At 37.3% G+C, this 12579-nt stretch overlaps 1 protein-coding gene across 2 annotated transcripts in view; it reads right to left on the minus strand.

Annotated features, from left to right (window-relative positions):
* Positions 1-12579, minus strand: part of LOC139117219 (oocyte zinc finger protein XlCOF6-like) — a 95168-nt gene that overhangs the window by 2528 nt on the left and 80061 nt on the right. Inside the window, exons 1-2 of one of the 2 annotated variants that reach the window (XM_070680160.1) lie at positions 10264-10638; positions 8232-8325 (exon numbers count right to left, since the gene is read on the minus strand). The exons of the other annotated variant lie outside the window; for it this stretch is intronic. The gene's annotated coding sequence lies outside the window, so the exon portion shown is untranslated. Of the gene's footprint in view, positions 1-8231; positions 8326-10263; positions 10639-12579 lie in introns of those variants that run through there. 2 annotated transcript variants of the gene reach the window in all.

Here is a 12579-nt window from a genome sequence, read left to right on the forward strand (position 1 = left end):
ATCTGCCAGGATTTTTTTGCCGTATTTCAACACCAAATACAGTTTAACACATCAAATGCTTACTAAATCACCACATTATATTCTCATAGTTCCAGTAGGTATAAAATTACCAAAAAAATCTTAAAAATACAGAATGAAAGATATCCCAGTAAAACTGAGAGTTTCACAAAGTTGCCCCAAAAATTCAAAATTCCGGATTTCAACTTAATTTCAATATATCTTATTAACAAAAACCCTAAGAACCAGTTTACTAAATATCAAAGCAATCAGACTGGTAAATTTTGAGAAACAAAGTTTTTGACCAAAAATGAGAAAAATTGCCCCCAAATTACAAAATTGCAGATTTCATCCTAATTTTAAATATATCTAATTAACATAAACCCTAGGAACCTGTACACTAGATATCAAAGCTACCAGAGCAGAAGTTTTAGGAGAAAAAAATTTTGACCAAAAAAGGCAAAAATTGCCCCAAAATAAAAAAAAAATTGCCAGTTTCAACATACCTTCAATAAATTATATTGAGATTAATCTTAAATACCTGTATACCAAATATCAAAGCTATCAAATCAGTAGTTTTTGGATAAAAATTTTTTTATCAAAAATTGGGAAAATTGCCCTAAAATTACAAATATGACAATATCAATACAATTTGTACAAGCATGACTGAGTTCATGCTGAGGAACATGAATATCAAGTTTCATAGCAATCAGACAAGTGATTTCAGAGAACAGGAGTTGTTGACTAAAAAAACGGAAAAAATACCCTAAAAATACAAACATGCAAATTTCATCCCAATTTTTGCACACATAATATAGAATACCTAAAGAAATCTGCATACCAAGTTTCAACCAAATCTGATCAATGCTTACTGAGTTTTAGCCATTTGCAGGATTATTCCTTTTTTCCCCTCATTTGCATATTTTTGGCACTGACATCTTCATTTGAACAAATCCATATCTCCACCCCTAGGTGCACCTGTACACCAAATACTAAGACAGCAGGTGCTACGGTTTAAGAGTTTTTGACGTGGACGGACATACATACATACATACATGTACATACGTACATACATACAGACGACATTTTTCCACCTTATAAGAATACCTCCCATTTGCATATATACATATGCATATATGGGAGCTAAAATTTGGAAATATTGCCCCCAAAACACAAATATACAACTTCACACAAGTTGAATAAATCACCTTATAATTACAATGCTTGATGCGGAGAGCAGAGCGTTATAAATAATATATACCACAAATTATTTCAAGTACAGGGGTGATAGGAGTAATAGTATATGTTACCGGATTTTTCTGAGAGTACGCCCAGGGCCGTTAAACAGAAAATGGCTACATTGTCTGCTTCACACCTGTAGCTAAATAACGGCCCAGGGCCGTAATTCGGTAAAAATTTACCGCCAATTTACTAAAAATACGGGATTTATTCTCTGGTCGTTCTACGTCACGACAACCCGCGTCTATGTCATCAATTTTGGTACGTCGGACCTTTTTTTGTCGATCTTCGGTGTGCTCGTAAATATGTAAACAAACAACATGGCGGCCGATGTTTCTCCCACGATCAAAAGTCATGTAATGAAATCGATATTTTCACAGACTACGACATTACTCATTCGAACAATGTAAACACAAGAGTGTACCGCCTGTATATTCCGAAGGAATTACGTGAATAATTTGCGGAAACAACGAACTCGAAGCTGGTCGCGTATACCATGGGTTCCGTACACATTGCAAACAGGGTCAGGCGCGACGTTTACAGTGTTCGCGCCGTCGAGATTCAGTCGATATTTGTTCCCGAAAAATAGCGTATCTTCGTCTGTGATAAATTTCTAGGACTATACTACATTTGAAATAGAGTATAACTTTGCCGAAGGTAGCCTACGTGTATACCGAGAGCTGTCATTTGCTCCACACACGAACGAACGTGAGCACTAACGCACACGACGGATGACTGGAAATGATTGACAACTTGTGCACGGCGTACTGATATTTATTCCTAAAGTAGTTCAAAAGTTTAAACGCGGAATCGTCATGGAAAACTTATTTTATTTTGCAAAAAATAACGAATTCTTGGCTTGTGCATGTGATAAGTATATTATTCCCTAATATTTTTCTTCGTTTAGCGAAGGAAAATACGAGTGACGTAATGACCGTGTCACCACGAGTCGAAGACGAGTGGTGACACGGTCATTACGTCACGAGTATTTTCCTTCGCTGAACGAAGAAAAATATTAGGGAATAATATCTAATTATCACATGCCTCCATGGTTTGTCGAACGCATTCAAATACGGCTAGTTTTCAATCGGATTCGAACCCACAACATACGGCATCAGTCGCCTAGCTGAGAGGCCATAGACAGAACTGCTCGGCGAAAAAGCGAAGAAAATCATCGATCAGATTTTGACGTGTGCACGTGTTCTGAGGTTGACCTAGTTTGTAAGTGTGACAAGTTAATCAAAGTAGTCGAACGTGTGAAAATAGATACAGTGTTTCACATTCGTTGCACGCAAAGAGGTCAATAATCGTAAACAATTGTGGATCATACCATTTCTACTAGGGATTACTACTACTGTTACGTTTGTCAATGCAACAAATTTACGCGAAGAAAATCATCAGATTTTTGTATCAAAGCGAAAAAAACCTGAAAAGTAATGATGTACATTAAATAAAAAAATAATGAAACAGAGTTATTTTTTATGATAGTCATTTTATTTATTTCATGATCCCCATCGTGCAGAATGGAAAATTCCTGGCTCCTGCTTCATCTGTCAATCATTGTCGGCATTGTGTGGCAAACTCTAACGTTGACTTTTCGTTCTTCTGGATCATTCCACCTGCATTTTAGTAGCATAAATAGGGGGATCCGGACATATATCGCCGAAGTAATTATCTTAGAAGTGTAACTTACTTTATTTTGTACGCTATATAAAACTTTTTGACCTTTGCGTAGGTAATTTTTTTCAAGGGGAGTCAAGTTGAAATGCCGTAGACAAAGGTTGAGATGAAATTTAAAATTCTAAATAACGGCCCACCCCCCAAATAACCGCCCATGGGCGGTTTTTCGAGTGGGCGTACTCTCAGAAAAATCCGGTATTTAAGTTTCATGCATCCTGCAATCTTCAGATAGCAGTGAAAAGGATTCTTAGCTCTACACTCTCATTTATATGTTTTGAACATACAAAGCTAAGAAATCGAAAAAAGTTCATGATCAGAGTAGCAAAGTCAACCTGGAAAGGAAAGTAGTGGCATTGTCAAAAGCATCTGCATGACTTTTTAGAACATAGTCAGAGCAAGGAACGTAATCCTGGACAGTTAAAATGTTTGTGGTGCACTGCTGCCAACAAGAAAGATATATAACTGATGGTAAGGGTTAGAAACTTGTGCGAATTGGCCTCCTGAAATTTAAATTTGCAAGAATTTTCAGTGTATTGTGACGTGACATCATCAACAGACACAAAAAAGGTGCTTGTTCGATCAAGTCCGCATACTTTTATATTGTGCAAATACACAACCCTTGTCGCCATATCTCGAACTATGAGCATTTAAAGCCCCAATAGCAGCGAATTTCATGCATTATTTTCTTGATTTTCTTATCAAACCAAAGTTTGTTTGTGTAAATGTGCTAACTGAAGGACATATATAGAAGTATAACAGCTTGCTGATTTGGACCATGCCTATACTTTTAACAAGTTAAAAAATAAACGGGTGCTGCACTCACAAAATGGCACCTTCATGGAAAAGTACAAAAATGCAGCATTTCCTCCACATACACATCATGATCATTAGAGTAAATGGCATGCTCCAGTATTTCTAGACAAATAACCCTAATTACAAAAATTCATCAAATAAGCAAATTGGCAAATAATAGACAACAATACTGACACATGCAATCAGAGCTCTGTGTCACCAACATCTGTACAAAGTTTTATCAAATGTGGCGTAGTCACTTCAGAAACAGTGCTTTTTCAAAAATATCTAATATACGCTAACTATGCACGCCACTACCAAATAAATGGATGTGCATATGTAATCGACAGTGTATTATCATTGTACTAAGTTTGAAAGAAATTGGTTCAGGCATGTCTCAAATATCTGTTAGCTGAATACTGTTACAGAACCATCTTCCATCGTTGAGAATTTTAACGACTTCTTTTTGTAATATTGGTAAAACACTAGCAGAAAACATAGACTCAGGAATTAGTCACAAGAAGTACATTACTTTCTCTCAGCCAACAAATATTTTTCTTCATCCTGTTGCAGAGCAAGATGTTGTTAAAGAATTATTGTCACTTAACCCATCTAAATCAACTGGTTATGATAATATCCCAGCTCGTTTGCTACTTGATGGGGCTCACATTATTGCCAAACCATTGTGTAATATCATTAATTTATCTTTTCAACATGGTGTTTTTCCTGATCCTCTTAAAATTGCTAAGATTGCTCCAATATTCAAAAAAGGCTCCCCCTACTACCTCAGTAACTACCGCCCAATTTCCATCCTACCCCAACTCAGTAAAGTTTTTGAATGCATAATTTGTAAACAGCTTGTTGCCTTCTTGATAAACATTCTCTGATCTACCCTCAACAGTATGGTTTCAGAAAAACCTATAGTACAAAATTGGTTCTTATAAATCTTATTGATGATGTTTTACACAAGGTTGACAAGGGAAATATTCTCCGGGTTCTGTCTTGATTTGACTAAAACGGAGCTGTTTTGATTCGACAAAAGCCTTTGATACCGTCGACCATAGTATTTTCTTGGACAAATTGCCATGTTATGGAGTTAGAGGTATCCCTCTGAAGTGGTTTGAAAGCTATCTGACTTCAAGGAAACAATATGTTCGCACAGGAAATTATACTTCAAACACTAAAATCCATAACACACGGAGTACCTCAAGGTTCAATGCTAGGTCCCATTCTTTTTCTTATTTACATAACGACTTACCTGAATGCTCTCATTACTTTTCATCAAAACTTTTTGCTGACGACTCTAACTTTCTTCATGCTTTCCCTGACAATATAGTAGATATAACTGAAGCAAATGACGAGTTCTCACATGTTGTAAAATGGTGTGAAGCCGACAAACTTACAGTAAATCAGGATAAAACAAACTATGTTCTCATTGCCCCTCATCAACGTCACTTTAGTAAAGCTGGTTTTATTAGATCAGAGAGGAAGATTATGTACCTTACCTTGGAGTTCATATAGACCATCACCTTTCCTGGAAATCACACATTAAGAAAGTTTGCAACCAGATTTGTCCTAAAATTGGTCTCTTTTCCAACTCAGGTATTTTGTCCCAAAACATATTCTTACCTCTTGTACAACTCCCTTATTCTATCACATACCGTTTCTTACTGTCTCGAGGTTTGGGGTAGTAAAGACCCTTCCAAACGAGCTATTAAAAAACCTGGTTAGAATTATCACGTTCAATCCCCTGCAAGCCTCAAGTGCACCCCTTTTCAGCGAATTAAATATGAACAATTTTGTTTCCAGACAGGAATTTTTATTCATGATCTTTTGTATGGCAGACTCCCCCGCAATATCTCAGACTATGTTTCCCACATCAGTCATCAGTATTATACCAGATCTCTAGCCAGTTCCGAATTAATTGTTCCCAAATAACTCTGCGTCTGGGTCAATTTTCATTTAGTTACCACAGAGCCAAATTTTGGAACAGTTTACCAGCTACTATAAAAACATAAATAATAGACATCAGTTTAAACAGGCTCTTAAATCTTGGATTTTAAACCACGACTAGTTGTCTAGTTGTCTTTTTCTCATTTTCCCCTCCGTCCTCACAAATTCATAAAATATTTGTGTTTCAAAACTTGTATTTCATATCATGCTGACCAGTATGAAGGTCTCTGTACCATGTTTAACTTACCAACTTTGGAGCAACGTCCCTCTTATCTTGATGTGATGTTCAGTTTTTACACGAGTGTGCAACTGGGTTTTTTAATTTACTGGATGTTTTATCAAAGCTATGCTTTAATGCACCTGGCAAACTTTTGCGCACCTGTCCTACATTCAGACCACCTCGTAGCCGTATCAATGTTTTTAAATTTTCTCCACTCAACAGATGTACGAGCAATTTTAATCAATTGGTTCGTAATAATCATAATACTGATATTTTTAGTGATTCATTTAAGTCTGACATTAGACATGTTATATTTTAATGGCTGTTCTTGTTGATTTGTTTGCTTTGTTTGTATTGTGTGTGTGTGTCCTACACTTGATTTTAGTTTTGTAAATACTTTTTGTTTGGTGCTAGCTTGTTCAGTATTTTTTTAACCGCTTTCTTTTGAGCTTTTGAGGAACCTGTAAATGGGACTTGATCCCGTAGGATTTCCGCATAAATAAATACATAAATAAATGAATAAATACATAAATAAATAAATAAATAAATAAATTTAAACTTTTTGTTCATTAAATTCTCAGTTACAACCCACCAGGAGCTAGACACTCATTAGCTTTGCATTAGCTATTTTCTAGCTCCTATTCACATTCATTCCTCTTTCAAAAAGAGAACATATTCCTCATAATAATTGTTTGGTTTTTCATGTAACAGCATTTCTTTATTGACTTATTTAATTATATGTGAGTTTTTGTTTCTATTTATTTATACACTGAGATATTTTCTGTTGTATGTACTTTAGTAATACTCAGTGAGAGTTTATAACGTGAGGTCTTCATACCTCATAAGAATAGCAGCCTTTGTACCGTATCTTGCAACCATAGATTGTGATGCAATTACAGTTCTTGTAATTATGGAAATGAATGAATGAATAAATAAATCAATCAAATCTGTGTGAATGGAAAAACACATACATGCGTGGACATGACCAAACCTATGGGTCCCTGGACATTGTCCATGGGCACTAAAAAGCTTGGGCACTAAAACGCTTATGTATTTGAAGACAAAATGCGAGCCAAGAAGTTAAACCCCTTCAAGATGGCAGCAACTATGCTTTCACTGAACCCTCTGGTTAAAGTCCATATTTTGGTCGATTCTAGTGTTGTGAAGCATTACACAAAAAACAAGTCATCGTTGATGACACAGTCCCCACTTGTTAACCCTTTGCACCCTGATCCCCTGGTACTCTATGACGTCATCGGACATTTCTGTCCGAGCCGGGTTCAAAGGGTTAATGGGGTACTTTAATTAGAAGTCCTCTGAGAGGATAGAGTCCTCTTCATTAATTAGGTCTGTGATTAAAAATAATGTGATACAGATGGGGCTTAATGGCTGAGAATGAGTTCCATGGTGATGAAATCATAAAACCAATGTAGGCCACCATTCTCATTGCAAAAGGTCATTAAATGAGTCAATTAGTAACTAATTCACAGGATGTTGCCAAACATTTTTGTATCCTGTCATAACACTGACAGATTATCACTGGTGCCATATTTCATAAAGTTTGATACAGTGCTTCTGGACATTCACCCTAAACAACAAAAATTCATCATGTAAATGCAAATTAGCAATTAATTTAAACAATAACGCTATGTGTCATTGAATTGTACTTACAACACTATGAGATCAACATCTGTACCAAGTTTCATCAAATTTGATGCGGTATTTAAGGACATATCACTCTAATTAGGAAAGTTCATTACATATGCAATTAAAAATTCATTGACATGACACTGATAAATGTCTTCATTCACTGTTAAAGCAATATGAGCTTAACATCTGTACCAAGTTTCATGAAATTTGATGCAGCATTTTTTTGACATATCACCTTAATTATGAAAATTCAATAACTGACATGATACTGCTACATGACGTGAAACAAATTGATGAATGATGTGCATGTGTATGACATAGGTCAACGAACTTGTAACAACTTTGAATAATATTGGTGCAAATATGTCTGAGTTCAGGGTCTGTACATGAAAAAATCACATCAAAATGGCCACCAGGCAGCTATTTTGCATTGGATTGTGAAACTAATTGTCATACATATATGATATAGGTCAATGTCCTTGTACCAACTTTGAATAAAATCGGTTGTTGCCTACAAGAAAGATCACGAAAAAATCATAACAAAATGGCCACCAGGCAGCCATATTGTATCAGATTGTGAAACCAATTGACATGCATATATATTACATAAGTCAATGACCTTTTACCAACCTTGAATAAAATCGGTTGCTGCGGACATGAAAAATCATAACATGATAACAGCCAATATATTTGATCTTACCGTAATAAAATCAAAGTGCATATGTATCACATTAAGTCCATGTCCTTGTACCAACTTTGAATAAAATCGGTGGAGACGTGCCTGAGTTATGGCTCTGGATATGAAATAAAAAAATGAAACAAAATGGTCACCACACGGCCGTATTGAATCATCTCGTGAAACAAAACCACATGCATATGTATGACATAGGTCAATGTCCTTTTACAAACTTTGAATAAAATCGGTTTAGACATGCCAGAGTTATGGCTCTGGACATGAAAAAATTGTAACAAAACGGCCACCATGCGGCCATATTGGATCATATCATGAAACAAATCATCATTCATATGTATGACATAGGTCAATGTCCTTGCACAAACACTGAATAAAATCAGTTGATGTATGCCTAAGTTATGGCTCCGGACATGAAAAAATTGAAACAAAGTGGCCACCAAGCAGCCATATTGGATCATATCATGACACAAATCATCATTCATATGTATGACATAGGTCAATGTCCTTGTACCAACTTTGAATAAAATCTGCCGAAACATGCCTGAGTTATGGCTCAGGACATGAAAAAATTGTAACAAAATGGCTGCCATGTGGTCATATTGATCATATTGCAAAACACTTTGACGTGCACATGTATGACATAGGTTGATGTCCTTGTACCAACTTTCAATAAAATCGGTTGAGATGTACCTGAGTTATGGCTCTGTACAAGAAAAAATCGTAACAACAGTGGCCATATTGGATCGTATCACCATACAAATCAACGTGCATATGTACTGGCATAAGGGGTAATCCTTGTACCAAGTTTGAATGAAATCACTCCAGGCATCTCTGAGATATCAACGTGAATGGATGGATGGATGCACCCCACAGACATGACCAAACCTATAAGTCCCCCCCCCCCTTGGACAGAATAATGAGAAGAATAACCCCTTTTCCGCAGAGATAGCAATTTTGTAATTTTGTCATCATAGATTTTCGACAGCCATACTCAATATTTTCAAGGGAACTAAGGGAATAAGTTGCATCTGTTTGGCAAAAGAAAGGAAGGAAATTTGAATGCCTGACAGGTGGTATGAGATCATCTTAGTTGCTGATAACTTTACCTTGACAAGTGTACAATTTTTAGCACCTAGTACCTCCAAACATCGACTTCTTATTCAATTTACTCTTGTATTTTAATAAACATAATCAATAATTTGAACATAGTTCTAACAAATAATCTTTAAATTAAATTCTAAGTTCCAAATTGTTCAGAAACTGATAAAGTTGAAGAAGCCTTTAGCAAAAATATTGTCCGAGTGCACAAATCAAGTTCCAATGGCAATGCCTGTCACACTCCCCACCCCCCGGTTTGAGCAGCTTCTGTCACAATCTCTAAAGCTTCAACTAGTTGCACATTGGCACTCTGTTGTACAACATGAACAGTTGCATGCACAGGTGCCTGGAGTTGCCAGTGTGGTATGCACCTTCTCTCTATGCACACTTTAACTCCAGGCACATGTGGTCCCATGTGGTTCGATTCACGGTACTGTGACCAAGTAATGTAACTAGGCTTGCGTACGATTCTGTGTGCCGCTACAGCAAATCGCCCCGCTCACCACAGCCCTGCAAAGACCCGTACGTAGGGTCGGTGACTTCAAATCCATTTTGGGACTTGACGTAAAAAGCCAATTACTGCCGAAATTCAGCGTTCTTGGCCCCAAGTCGTATCCCTGCCTACCTCAGCTACTCGATCGCTTCCAAAAATGCCAGTCGTTGCAGGGCTGTGGTGGGGCAGTATTACGCCGGAACACACAGACCTGTACGCAGGGCTATGGCCGCTACAGCTAACAGTAACACACAGCATCGTACGCAGGGCTAGCGAGAGAGTTGCCGACATCGACGGTTATTTGCCATAAGTATTCGATTCAATGCAAGCACACCGTCACTGATGCAACAGTTGCATAAGTGACGGTTTACCAGTTCGCTTGCATCAGACAGTAGAGGGGACCTTCTACTGTCTATGCTTGCATATCTGTGGTTGTCATGTTCTCACCTCCTCGATCACATTCATGATCACATCGACTACTGCTGCTACGACTACGCTCGGTTAGACTGTCGACAGTCCCTCTCTTGGGCCTTTTCTTCCCTATTTTTGGTGCAGCCCCTCGCATATACGGGGTGAGAGTTAGAGGGCGGAGCATGCACCAGTCCGAAAGCGAAGCGGCGAAGGCGGCCACTTGGAATGCTCGATTTCATGGTCACCCATAATGCAATGCGCGTTGGCGTAGTTCCGGTTTCGTCACTCTTCAAGCAGACGACTGAATAAACAATAACAAAAGTAATGGAGAACGAATCGCCGCACACGCCAAAAAATTTTTAGAAAAAGGGGCAGGGGCGGTGATTTTTGCTGTATACCTGGCTGTTTTAACACGAGAAAATCTGACAAGGTCAAGAGATCGTACTTCAGATTTCCTCCCGAGAAAACTGGACAGTTTTCGCTGTGGACGAAGTCCATAAGGTTAAGACGTGCCGGCTGGTATCCGCGACATTGGGATCGCGTTTGTTCCGATCACTTTATAAATGGTGAGATTTACTTTAATTGGTTCAAGATTTCATACGAATTTTGATAAGTCTTGGTTGATATTTTCTAAGTTCATGAAAAATTCAGTCTCGGGAAGAATGTTTACCTTCCCTAGCAGTGCTGTGATCCGCGTGAAACTGAAAGTATGGGTTGCACTCACAGTCGCATGAGGGCTGTTACACAGCCGGTGACATAGGCTCAGTCACCGGCCGTGTAATAGCCCTCAACCGACTGTGAGTGCACTGATACTATGATGTATTCGGTCGAGAGGGATACTAAAGTCCCCCTTACCCCATGACTTTGTACATTTCATCAACCCATGGGAAAATTTTAGCACAAACTGAGCGCTGGAAAGTATTGAAGACCTAGTCTTCTATTTGTTCATGATATGTTTGTGTGGGCACATAAAAAAATTGGCGATTGTTAAAAAATCAGAGATAATGTTAAGGCACAGTACTGTGGTTAAGGGCTTCTTATGAAAAAAAAGCACAGAAAAAATGCTGAGTCAGCACTTTTTCTCCAATGGCTATTTATGGTAGGAAAACTTGAAGATTTCTGCAAAAAACAAGCATGGTGACCAAGTGTTTATCGTACATATTTTGAATTAGTTCCCCATTCTGAATAATTTCTGAAAATTTCAATAAATTGACAATATTCTATAAATGGTTTCTAGCTTTATGACATACAATACTGTGGTAAATGACAATAGTGTATTGATAATGGGTAGTCCCCTACCTTAAGTGACTTTAATTTTATCAGTTAGTGTAATTTTTGATTATTTTATGTAGGAGTCAAAAGCAGAAACCCAGACCATCCAGGGTATGTTCCAAGGATATTTAAAAGAAATGAGGTGACACCAAGGAAAACTTTGACATCAAGTAAATTATTAAAATCACCATTAAAGGAAAAACACGCTATAGGTCAACATCAAGCTTCTAGACGAGTAAGGAGGTCATTGTTTAGGACTAAAGATGCAACAAAAGGAAGACCAATCAATAACATAGCGCAAGTAGTAACAACAGCACAACCATTAAACCATGACTACCTCCAGACAGAAGTTGATTTGAGATGTGAGGAAGAGTTAGGAAAGTATATGCCAGAAATTAAAACTAAAATTGAAGAGTTAGAAGAACAGGTGAAACTTAATAGTACCAGGGAATTACAGCTTTTAAGTCTTGAGAATATTAAGGACAATCCAAAAGAAATGCAGTTCTATACTGGTTTTCCAAATTTTCACACATTCCATGCAGTATTCATTTTTCTTCAACCCAGAGCTAAAAATATGCAATATTGGAGAGGTCAAGCAACTATTGACACTCAACATTTCCTAGATACAGGTAGATACATAAATAAGCCAGGGCCAGAAAGAAAACTTTCGCTCTTAGAGGAATTTTTTTTAACAATAGTTAGATTAAAAGTTGGATTACTAACAGAAGATATTGCCCGTAGATTTAACATTTCAGTTGGTACTGTGTCTTCTGTTGTCACATCTTGGATAAACCTTATGTATTCTGATTTGAAGATGTTATGTGAGCTACCATCTAAATCAGTGATTGATCAAAATCAGTCTTCTGTCATGAGCACATTTTCTGATGTTAGAGTCATTCTAGATTGCACAGAGCTTTTCGTTCAAAATCCCAGCAAATTAGATGCAAAGAAGCAGCTCTTTTCAAACTTATAAACATCATAATACCTACAAGTTCCTGGTTGGAATCAGCCCACAAATGGGGGTGACATATGTAAGTAGAATGTATGGTGGACGGGCCTCAGATCAATTTATCACAGAAT

Source organism: Ptychodera flava, chromosome 18 (assembly GCF_041260155.1).
Source record: "Ptychodera flava strain L36383 chromosome 18, AS_Pfla_20210202, whole genome shotgun sequence".
Lineage (NCBI taxonomy): Eukaryota > Metazoa > Hemichordata > Enteropneusta > Ptychoderidae > Ptychodera > Ptychodera flava.